Here is a 13299-nt window from a genome sequence, read left to right as displayed (position 1 = left end):
TCTCCTGTTAATGCGTCCTTTATTAAAGGTGAGTGTCTTACCAAGAACCTAGAAAGGCAGAGGGGAAAATTTTTTTCTTCCTTATACCAGGAATATATCTCAATCAAGGTGTTGAGGGTTTTTTTGGGGGGGTGTTGTTTGTTTTGCATAGAAGGACTAGGGTATAGGCCAGAGGTGTGGGGGGTAAGAGGATTGACCAGAGACAGAGTGGGGAATAGAACAGGCAGATTTACTGAAGTACACTGCTAAGGAGAGCAGCAGGTGAGACAGGAGTGGTCTGCTGTGCCATGTGGGTAGCTCCCTGGCCGGGGATGGAACTCAGGCCATAGTGGTAATAGTGCTGAGACTTAACCCCTAGGCCTTCAGAGGGCCATCAGGGGGGCTCCCAAGGTGTTGAGATTTTTGTCCCCTTTGCCTGGAATGTAATTTTTTACAGACATTCTCATGGCTCACTTTCTCACCTCCTTCAGAGCTCTGCTCAAATGTCATCTCAATGATGCCTTTCCAGATTACCCTGTCTAAAACTGCAATACTATACACATACTTCCTCTACACCATCTCTGCTTTATAATTCTCCTTAGCATTTATCACCTTATATAACATATATTTCAATTTTTGTTTGTCTTTTAACATTAGAAAAGTAAGTTCCATGAGGGCAGGGATATTTGCCTCTTTTGTTTTCTACTATATAGCACTACCTCTTGGAACAATACCATTGTTTTCCCAGATTCAGGAGTGCCAACTTCCACAAAGCAGGAAGATTTCATTTATAATTCAAACCAAATGTGTATAACCACAATATGAATTTATTGGGGGAATCCACATTACAACAAATATAAGCATATAATTCAATTGGCAGCAAAAATGGGGAGGGTACAAGTACCTTGGCAAGGCTTGGAAATCTGGCAGCCATCGTTCTGCAGGGAGGGGCAGATAATTTCTCGGCACCAGTGTCCCAGACTTCTCTCAGAAAAACCTGGAGAATTCTTAGGACTAAAAATGTGGCGTCCATAAGCACTCAAATTGCCTTAAATTCGGTGCCTATATTTAACCATTTTTTCAAAGACATGCTATCAGGTGCACCTGTTCAATTTTAATTTAGGTGGGGTCTCTTGCTGGAGTCATATTTCATCTGTCCTTGTTTTTACATGTCTGTTCATCAGTGCCTTCACAAACAAGTAGTAAATTATTAATTGATAACCTAAATCTATCTCAGTTGTCCCCACTTTTCATCAGTTAGGGTAATTAGAGTGTCAATATAACAACTCCATCAGTCAGAATCATTACAATATCAACATATATGAAAATCAGGTGCATAGAAGATGCTCAAACACAGTAGCCTCACTGAATGAATGAATGCCATTTTTCAGTTGTGTGACCTTGGATAAATCATCTAATATAAGCCTCAGTTTTCTCATCTATAAAATTGGATAATAATAGCACCAACCTCAGAGTGGTCTTCTGAGATCTAGAATGAGATTGTTTGCTTAGATTTAGTATAGAATCTTATAAAGATGAAGTAGCCATTAAATGTTAACATGAGCCCTTAATAACTTTATCCAAAGAACATTTGTGATAGCTCCATGGAAGATCAGCCAAGTAAGTAGGCATAACCTATTTACCAAGGCCTGGCCAAGATCCTCAACAGAGCTGTAAATGCAAAAGCTTCTTTTATTTAAGCTTCCTCCAGCGATGTATGCTGTAGACAAATACAGAGGCAGACGGACACATACACAGAGGCAGATAAACATAACACACCAGAAGTTCAGCCAGCATATGGTCTAGGCAAGAATTATAATCTGACTTGTTTCATGGATACATGAACTGAGAGTCAAGCAACATGCACATTTTGATTTATTTGTAAGGAGTCAAGCACAGCAAGAGCCCAACTAAAAGATACTTACCATTACCCTAACACATATACACATCCTGGTGTGCATATCAAATAAGCCCTTTCTTTACTCCTCAAGAGCTGTAGGAGTCTGAATCAAGAGCCAACTTACACATAGAGCAGTAGGAATCATAACTATTGATATCATATGATCATGACCCAAATTTGAGTCACTATCACTATCACTCTTTTAAATGAGATCTAGTCCCTCCCACTCACACATAAGATTGAGCTCATTCAGAACCTAACAGGATGAGAGCTGCTTCTGACATCTCCTCCTGAACTCCATCCTGACTTTTCATTGTCCAATGACAGGCTATAGATGTGAACCTTCTTGAAAGGAAAGGAGACTACGGGAAACAGTCCTTCATGCTTTCATTACAATCTGCTCCTTACAAATTTATGGGTCCAGATTTTAGATCATTATCCTTTCTTACCCCTTGTTTTCTCTGTATCTAGTTGAAGAGCAATATTCTGTATACACTGAATAACAATAACTACAACTAGTTACCATTTATTTAACAATTATTATATTTGGAGCAACATAACACAACCATTATACTCATTATTGTAAGATTTAAACCCTTACAATAAACGGTTAAGCGGGTAATATTGTTCCCATTTTACAAAGGGGGAAACTGAACTGACTCAGAAAGACTAATTTATTTACATAAGGTCATATAGCTAGTAAGTGATAAAGCCAGGGTTCAAAAAGTTCTGCCTGCTCCAAATTTGCATTTGCCACTATATATAACAATACCATTCTAGAAAAAGATATTTAACCACATGTGTGAAATTAACTTGAAGATATAAAGTCCACATCTATTGGGCAACAAGAAATGTAGAAAAAAGAGATTGTAAGCACTCTCATCCAACTCAGAAAATAAGAACACTTAGTTCTGGATTATAGACCCTCTCCTGATACAGGCCTTTCTTATGTCATAAAAGTCAATATTCACTTTCCTATTTTAGTTGGCACCCTCATGGTTGCTTAAGAAGAGTCTGTGTACTGGTCTCCAAACAACCTGAGCAATCAGTTCAGTGCAGTGGCCTGGGCCTAATCAGGAGAGATACATGACATGGCAATTTAACAGGGAAAGTGTCATATAAAGGATTATTCATTATAAGAGAAGATTGGAGTAGCAAGGGATAGGCTAAGAAGAAGAAAAGACAATTCTAAATACAGAAATAGCACATATAAGGAGCAATCACTTCCCTAAGGCTGAGACAGAATATATCAAAGAAAGATTTTGCTTCACCCCCACAACCTTTCCAACAGGCCTGAGATCCAGACAATGATGGCGAACGCATAGCCATGGCTTAATAGATGGCTTAATAGAGGTTGCTATGGTGCCACACCAGTAAAACCTGCTAAAAATCTGTTCTTTACAACTTGGCAGAAACTTTCATAGGAGTTCATTGGAAGTGTTTCATCAGGCACTCCAATACAAAACCACCTAAGAGAAGGTTACCAGGGGAAATTTTCAGCAACTGAGAGCTGTTGGATCTCATGCATTACAGAAGTCAGACACTAGACAAGCCACCTACACTATAGAAGTTGGACACTGGAGAAGTCACTTGCCCTTCAGGAGCCTATTGTGTGAAGACACTGAAATCAGAAAGCAAATTTTTTTTTCTTCTAGTGTCTCTTTAGTATCTACGACAACACTTAATATCCTAATAACCAGAAAAGGAAACCTATTTAAAGGCCCAAATTCATTTTGACAGAGCAGACAGTAAGTATACATATGGAGCTGAAAATAAAAAAAACTGATACTGTCAGATCTGTCAAAACTCGGTAAGTTGTCGAGCAGTTTGCTTCTTCTGGTCCTAGTTTCTAGCTAATTCTATGCCTTCTCTCCTCTTCTGCTCTACCTGCCCAGGAAAAAATAAACTGATAGAGGTAACCATAATTAACATGTTAATAGATGTCCTTCTATAAAGAGAAAAATATAAAGATGCATACATATTCCAATCACATATGCACATACACCCCCACGTGCACCCTCACATCTATATATACATGTACCTGCACATCAGCATATATACATTTATATAGATATGTAGATAAAAATGAGGAAATATTTATATAAGAAAAGTAATACTAATACTGTCTATTTTTTGACTTTTTTAAAAATTTTATTTTTATTTTGTATATTTTTTACATCATTTTTCATTTTTGCACAATGTATGCATTTTATCTTGGTTATATTCCCCATACAACTCCCACCCATAGGAAAACACCTTGGTTACTCATGAATCATTAACCCTTAACAACACAAAAGTATTTCATTGTGGTTAAGATCAGAGTGCAATAAACAATAGCTTTTAGTCTACATCCTTCCCTCCGCCTGTTTTTCCATATAAAGTTCTATAGGAACACAACCATACACATTAATTTATGTATTGTTTATGGTTGCTTTTATGCTGTAACAGCAGAGTTGAATAGTTGCAAAAGACACCATATGGCAACAAAGACCATATGGCATTGCAAAGTCTAAAACATTTACTATGTGGCCCTTTACAGAAAAAACTTCCAATCCTTAGATAAGAGTGTGGAATCCATAATTAGATTGCATGTGTGAAAATTTCAGTTCCACCCCATGGTATATGGTGAAGGGTTATGGTGGTTTGGTGGTAGGTATAGAGTAATAACAGACATCTGAGGAGATGTGAACCTATTTCCCTAAACCATATAGTGTTGTAAACAAATGCTACCTCAATAAAAAAATAAATAGAATTGAAATAATGTCACTCAGAATGCATTAAGCCATAGAAAAGCAAAGAAATAGTGTACAAAACTACTTGCAAAGACCCATTCTCCACTTACTTTTGTACTCAAATGGCCAAGTTTGGGATGGTAAGTGGGGTTGTTACAGCTAAAATTCTTAAAGATCTTCATGCAATTCTTTTTGCATGAGTACCCAGACCCAAGATCACAACTATAAGGCACCTCAGATGATGATGACTGTGACACAGAGGAAGAACCAGGTGAGAAGTAAATGAGGAGAAAGAGAAAGATTAGCCAGAAGTGGGAGGAGGATCCGAAAACACTACTTTGCAGAGTTGCAAGTTGCCGTCAGTCAGGGATATTCTATATCTCTAAAGAACAGCCTGAACTGGGTTGCTTATAGCTTCATTTAAAAAAGTTTTCTTGGTAGTTAAATAATAAGCTCTTGAAGATTTTAAAACCAGTGCTTTCTTGTTAGAATTTCGGGTGTCCCCACTTCATTGCCAAATATAGAATTCACTGCATTCTATGAACTTCCATAGTTTGATTCTTGTGAAGTACTTTTGTCATAGTCATAAAAATACAACTCTCAAATATCAAAATGCTTAACAGTAACTAAGAGTAGTTTAGGAAAATTTCCTGGTAAACCAACTAAATTAGTTCTCAAGCCCACTTTCATCCGTTGCGCCTTCATCACTGTGCAGTAGAAATGTGGTCTCCTGTGCTAACTAGGGAAATGATGACATTTAACCTGACTATGTGCATGGTTCAGAGCTTCAATCTGATAATATTCAATAACTACTAGCTTGTTTGTTGATTTTTACAAGTTAATTAAAAGAAATTTAGTGACATGTTATTAATCACTGGGGGTTATTAAGAAAGTCTTCATCTTATACTTAGTCATGAAGTGCATTTAAATGATTAACAAAGTGTTTTTTTACCATTCTACCTTCAGGGAATGCTATCTTTTCAGTTTTTGGTAAGTTTGTATTAGACTATTTTGTTTAGGGAAGGCTAAAACATGAAAAGAAGAAAAGATGCTCTAGAACAGAAGAAAAGATCCTCTAGAACAGTGGTTTATACAGTGTGATTCCCAGTGTGATGATCTAGGACTGCCATAAGCTCAGGCCTATATTTTGTTGTGGAGCGCACAAGCCTGAGCATGAAGCACATGCTGAGCATGGGGGCTGGCCTGCAGTGCATGGGTCTTGAGCACATGGGTCCTGCCATGGGCACAGGCCTGGGTAGTGGCATTGAGCCTGTGAGTCTGGCCATGAGTGGTTTTGACCATGCCATTGAGGTGGAGCATGGTAATTTTGGAGTAAGAATTTCAGATTTCTTTGGTGGAACTGGTGGCCATGCTCCTGGGAGGGCCAGGAAGGCCTATAAGGTATTTGTGGAAAATCTCCCATTTGATTTCACATAAAAGATGCTAAAAGACAAATTCATGAAGGTGGCCACATGCTGTATGCCAACATTAAGACGGAAAATGGGAAGTCCAAGGTGTGCGGTGTGGTTAAGTTTGAGTCACCACAGGTGGCCTTCTGGATCATGAATGGCATAAAGCAGAGTGACTGAGAGATTGATAGTCAAATATAAATACTTAGGGGCCTCCCTGGTGGTGCAAGGGGTTAAGACAGCACCATGAAGATACCCGCAGCCACCACAGCACAACTTCGATCCCCAGCCAGGGAGGTGACCCACATGGCACAGCAAGACCTCTCCTGTCTCGCCTGCTGCTCCCCTCAGCAGTATATTTCAGTCAGTCTGCCTGTTCTGTTCCCCACTCTGTCGCTGGTGAATCCTCTCACCATCCGCCCCTCTGGCCTGTACCCCAGTTATTTTATTCATAAATAAATAAATCTTTTAAAATATATAACGTAGGCATTTGCCTTTAAACACATAATACCAGATCTTTGAATTTGAATTTTTTTCTTGTTAACCATTTTTAATTTGTTGACTGGATGCACAAGGATGTTTTAAAACTCCAGTTTCTCATTGGGGTAACTTGAATTATTTTCTTCATTCCATTTTAGTTCCATTTGACTGTGGACAAATTTTTTGTAGTTGTGGCATCTTGATAACATCGGATATGACTTTAATAATAAATACCGATAAAAGAGGACAAGAAGGGAGGGAAGCGCAGAACCCTGCTCCCCTCCCCGCCCACAGAGGCGGCACTCTCCGCCCGGCAGAGAGGAGGAAAAAACAAACCAAACGGCCAACAAGAAAACGGACACAGCAAGCGGGACTGTGAGTGGAAAGGAACTATTGCAGCCACCACACCCCGTGAACGGGAGCTGAGGCGAACCCTGCAGGATCCGCTGCAGAGGTGAGCTCCAGGCGCCATTAAAGAGAGCCCCGCCCCCCAGGAGGAGCCCAGCACCAGCACACAGCCCGGCCGCCGGTAAGCTTGCGCGGAAAAGTGGCGCGGATCCAGACGGATCGCAGCTGCCCAGGTCCCGCGCCTGAGACCTAGGCTTGCGGGGGAGACGGCGGAGGCCCTCCCTGAGTGAGCAGGAACAAGGCGCCCAGGCAGGGGAGCGGGATTCAAAAGGCGCCATTCCCGCGCCACTGATCTGGGCTACAGCCAGCGTCCTGGAACTGAGGGCTGTGGAACTGAGACCGGGGCACAAAATTAGGGGCGTGGGTTTCCCCACGACGGTGGGCACAAGGCAGACACAGCCCCAAAGCGTTGAGGTGTACCCTACCATCCCCGCTCTGCTCCCTGTCCCACGGGGTGGAAATCAGCTCCCAAGGGCTCTAGGAGAGATCTCTGGCGCCACCTAGCGACTTGACCCCAGCACAGGCTACTGAAGGAGCTAGTGGCCAGCTGGGGAGTTAGCCCACACCTGGCTCCTTCCGAACAAGTAGTCTGAGCCCACAGGGAGAGCGAGCACCCACAGCCGGGGCAGACCAGGCGCGCAGAAGAGTGTGCCTGAGACCAGACGCGCAGGGAATGTGTCCCACATCACCATTTTAGAACAGGGACATTTCTTCAGTAAAGACTACCTGCAGAAGGCTTCCTCAGGAGCCAGAGGTGAGCAGGGGTTCGCCCACGCCAGACCCCTCTGGCCTGCAGTCCAAGCCCAGGGGAGCAGGAACCCACCGCCGGGGCAGACCAGGCGCACAGGGGAGTGTGTCCCCACATCGGCATTTTAGAACAGGGACCTTTCTCCATTAAAGGCTGCTTGAAACTGACAGATGACTCCTGGTAGAACCAGAGGGGAACAGAGAAGCCCACCCAAGATGCCGGCCAGTCCCAACAACACAGTGTCCCAACGCATACGGCAAATTAGAAAACAGACAGTAGGGAGGAGAAGAACCACACGCAACCTAGCAACTCTCCAGAGAAAAGCACACCACAAAAAGAAATCCAGCCCCCAGATTGCAAAGACAATAACTTGGAAGAATTTCTGAGCCTTCCAGAAAGAGAATTTAAAATTGCCGTGATTAAAAAACTGACAGAAGTCATAAAGGAAAACAATGATAAGGGAAAAATAATCAACGATCAGAAGAATGCAATTGAGTCCTAGAGAGGGAAAACAATGGTCAGAAGAAAGAAATTGAGTCCCTAAAGAGGGAAGTAAAAGAAATGCAGGAGATCAAAGAATTAATGGAAGAACTAAAGAATTCTGGGAAAAGCAATGAAAGCAGAATAGATGAAATGGAAGAACGAATAAGTAATCTTGAAGACACAGAAATAAAAAGAACCAAAACAGAAAAGGAAAGAGAAGTACGAAGGAAAAGAACGAAGAAAGACTTCGGGAACTATCTGACTCCATGAGGAAAGGAAATATAAGAGTTATAGGAATACCAGAAGGAGAGGAGAGAGATGTAGGAACAGAGAAAATATTCAAAGAGATAATTGAAGAGAACTTCCAAATGTGAAGAAGGAGCTGAAAATTGATATACAAGAAGCAAGAAGAACACCAAACTTCCACGACGAAAGGAAAAATACAGCAAGACACATAATAGTAAAGCTCCCAAGAATCCAGGACAAGGAAAAAATAATGAAGCTGGCAAGAGGGAAGAAACAGATAACATTCAAAGGAAAACCAATCAGGCTGACATCAGACTTCTCCGAAGAAACACTACGGGCAAGGAGAGAGTGGAGGGACAGAGCCAACAGACTCCAAGAAAACAGATGCCAACCAAGAATACTCTATCCCGCAAAGCTCTCCTTCCTCTTTGAAGAAAGAATATGGACCTTCCCAGACAAACAGAAACTCCGGAATTTCATTGCAACTAAACCCCCACTCCAAAAAATACTACAAGGAGTCCTAAAGCCAGAACCTCAGAGGGACGAATAACAATGAAAGAAGGCCAAAAAAAAAAAAGTTATTAAAAGAATAAATAAATAAAATCAAAGGAAAGACAAACACAATGGCAAATACAGATGTTAACATATCAATATTAACTCTAAATGTAAATGGACTAAACTCTTCAATAAAAAGACACAGAGTGGCAGCCTGGATTAAGAAACAAAACCCAACCTTTTGTTGTCTCCAGGAAACACATTTAGCTACAAAAGATAAAAATAGGCTCAAAGTTAAAGGATGGAAAACAATCCTACAAGCAAATGGACAAAAAAGAAAGCAGGAACAGCTATACTTATATCAGATAAAACAGATTTCAAACTCAAAAAGATAAAAAGAGACCCAATGGTCACTACATTATGATCAAGGGGACAATACTTCAAGAAGAAATAACACTCATTAACATATACTCACCAAACGAAGGAGCACCAAATATATCAGACAACTGTTGTCCTCTCTGAAAACAGACATCAGAGAAAACACATACGTAGTGGAGACTTCAACACACCACTATCAACAATGGATAGATCAACAAGACAAAAAATAAGTAAAGAAACCAAAGCTCTAAATAAGGACCTAGAGCAATTAGGCTTAACAGACATCTATAGAACACTAAACCCAAAAAAACGGAGTACACATTTTTCTCAAGCGCACACGGATCATTCTCCAGGATCGATCACATACTGGGGCACAAGACAAACATCAACAGATACACCAAGATATGAAATCATATCAACCATCTTTTCTGACCATGAAGGCATCAAACTAGAAATAAACCATAAAAAGAAGGCAAGGAACTTTCCTACCTCATGGAGATTAAAAACCACACTACTGGAAGACCATTGGACTAATGAGGAGATCAAAGAAGAATTAAAAATTTTTTGAATTGAACGACAAGGAGGACACTAATATCTAAATGTATGGGATGCAGCAAAAGCAGTAATAAGAGGAAAATATATAGCAATAGAAGCTCACATCAAGAAACAAGAAAGAACGCAAAGAAACAACCTCATCTCGAAGCTCAAAGATCTAGAAAAAGAACAACAAAAAAACCCCAGAACCAGTAGAAGAAAAGAAATAATAAAACCAAAGCAGAAATAAATGAAATTGAAACTAAAAAAACAATCCAAAAGATCAATGAAACCAAGAGCTGGTTCTTTGAAAAAATAAATAAAATAGACAAACCCTAGCCAGGCTCACAAAGGAAAAAGGGAGAAAGCACAAATACACAGAATCATAAATGAAAGAGGAGAAATCACAACGGACACAGCAGAAATCAAAAGAATAATCAGTAACTACTATGAACAGTTATATGGAAACAAGTTCAACAATCTAGAGGAGATGGACAAATTCCTACAACTCTACAATCACCCAAAGCTAGATAAAGAAGAATAGAAACACCTAAACAGACCAATTACAAGCAGCGAAATTGAAATGGTAATTAAAAACCTCCCCAAACAAAAGCCCAGGACCTGATGGATTTACAAATGAATTCTACCAAACATTCAGAGACGAATTAGTGCCTATCCTTCACAAACTCTTCCAAAAAATTGAGAAGGAAGGGACAATACCAAACACGTTCTATGAAGCCAATATTACACTAATACCAAAACCGAATAAGGACAACACAAAAAAGGAAAACTATAGGCCAATCTCCCTAATGAACACTGATGCAAAAATCCTCAATAAAATTTTAGCTATCAGAATCCAACAATGTATCCATAAGATAATTCACCACGACCAAGTTGGATTCATTCCAGGGGCACAAGGATGGTTTAACATCCGAAAATCAATCAACGTTATCCAACACATCAACAAAAAGAAATATAAAAACCATATGATAATATCAATAGATGCTGAGAAAGCTTTCGACAAAGTGCAACACCCATTCATGATAAAAGCCCTTGAAATTTTGGGATACAAGGAACATACCTCAACATCATAAAGCCATCTATGACAAGCCAACAGCCAGTATCATTCTCAATGGTGAAAAGCTGAAAGCAATTCCATTAAGATCTGGAACAAGACAAGGATGTCCACTCTCACCATGCTTTTCAATATAATACTGGAAGTCCTAGCCAGAGCAATAAGACAAGAGAAAGACATCCAAGGAATCCAAATAGGAAAAGAAGAAGTCAAACTATCACTATTTGCAGATGATATGATAATATACATAGAGAACCCCAAAACTCCACAGAAAAATTAATTCAACTTCATCAATCATTCAGTAAAGTGGCAGGATACACAATCAACACGCAAAAGTCAGTAGCCTTCCTATACACAAACAATAAATCTGAAGAAGAAGAAATCAAAAAAACCACCCCTTTTATTATCGAAACAAAATCCAAATATTTGGGAATAAATCTAACAAAAGAGGTAAAGGACCTATACAAAGAAAACTATAAAACACTGTTAAAAGAAATAGAAGAAGACACAAAGAAATGGAAAGACATCCCTGCTCATGGATTGGAAGAATAAACATTATTAAAATGGCCATCCCTACCAAAAGCAATATACAGATTCAATGCTATTCCAATCAAAATCTCAATGGCATTCTTCAAAGAAATAGAACAATTATTGATGAAATTCATATGGAATCACCAAAAACCCCGAATAGCCAAAGCTCTACTGAAAAAAAAAGAAGGAATGGAGGCATCACACTCCCAGACTTCAAACTATACTACAAAGCCATAATCATCAAAACTGCATGGTATTGGCACAAGAACAGACATACAGACCAATGGAATCAAATAGAAAATCCAGAAATAAACCCACAGATTTATGGTCAACTAATCTTTGACAAAGGAGCAAAGACTATGCATTGGAGCAAAGAAAGTTTGTTCAATAAATGGTGCTGGGAAAACTGGGTCGCTACATGCAAAGAATGAAGCTTGACCACTACCTCACACATACAAACAAAAATCACTCAAATGGATTAAAGAACTAGACATAAGACCTGAAACCATAAAATACATAGAAGGAAATATAGGCGAAACACTACGGGATTTGCACATCAAAGACATCTTTACAGACCACATCACCCAAAGCAGTGATAGTGAAGAGAAAGATAAACAGCTGGGACTACATCAAATTAAAGAGCTTCTGCACAGCAAAAGAGACAATAACAAAAACAAAGAGAAACCCCACCAACTGGAGAACATTTTTGCACCCAACACTAATGATAAAGACTGATCACAAAAATCTGCAAAGAGCTGATGAGACTCAGCAACAACAAAGAAAATAATCCAGTCAAAAAATGGGCAGAAGAGCTAAAAAGAAACTCTCTGAAGAGGAAATGCAAATGGCCAACAGACATATGAAAAAATGTTCAACATCACTTGTAATCAGGGAATGCAAATCAAAACTACCATGAGATACCATCTCACACAGTGAGAATGGCACATATTAAAAAACTAGCAACAACAAATGTTGGCGAGGAATGTGGAGAAAAAGAACTCTTGTGCACTGTTGGTGGGAGTGCAAACTGGTCCAACCACTATGGAGAGCTGTGTGGAGATTTCTGGACCTACTAAACATAGAGCTTCCATATGATCCAGCAATTCCACTCCTAGGTATTTACCCAAAGGACACAGAAACATCAATTCCAAAGAGCACCTGCACCCCTATGTTTATAGCAGCACTGTTTACAATAGCTAAGCTTTGGAAACAACCCAAATGCCCAAAAATAGATGACTGGATCAAGAAGATGTGGTACATATATACCATGGAATATTACTCAGCATTCAAAAAAGATAAACACATGCATTTGCAGCAACATGGATGGCACTGGAAGGGATCATGCTCAGCGAAATAAGCCAAAAAGAAAAGAAAAAAATACCGGATGGTCTCACTCATAGCAGGAATCTAGAAACTTAAATAAGGGACCAGGAAAATGAATATAAGAAGTGAAAATCAAAATCAACAAAAAACTATGAACCAGAGACACTTGTTGGGGGTGGGGGGGCGGGTGGGGAAGGATTGGGGTTAGAATGGGGCGTTTGCAATTGTATGGGGGAATATAAAAATAAAATTTAATATTAAAAAAAAAAAAAAAAAAAACCTCCCCAAAAACAAAAGCCCAGGACCTGATGGATTTACAAATGAATTCTACCAAACATTCAGAGACGAATTAGTGCCTATCCTTCACAAACTCTTCCAAAAATTGAGAAGGAAGGGACAATACCAAACACGTTTTATGAAGCCAACATTACACTAATACCAAAACCAAACAAGGACAACACAAAAAGGAAACTCAGGCCAATCTCCCTAATGAACACTGATGCAAAAATTCTCAATAAAATTTTAGCTATCAGAATCCAACAATGTCCATAAGATAATTCACCACGAAAGTTGGATTC

The sequence above is a fragment of the Talpa occidentalis genome, unplaced genomic scaffold (assembly GCF_014898055.3).
Source record: "Talpa occidentalis isolate TD23 unplaced genomic scaffold, MPIMG_talOcc4v2.1 talOcc4.15, whole genome shotgun sequence".
Classification (NCBI taxonomy): Eukaryota; Metazoa; Chordata; class Mammalia; order Eulipotyphla; family Talpidae; genus Talpa; species Talpa occidentalis.
This window is presented reverse-complemented; position numbering follows the sequence as displayed.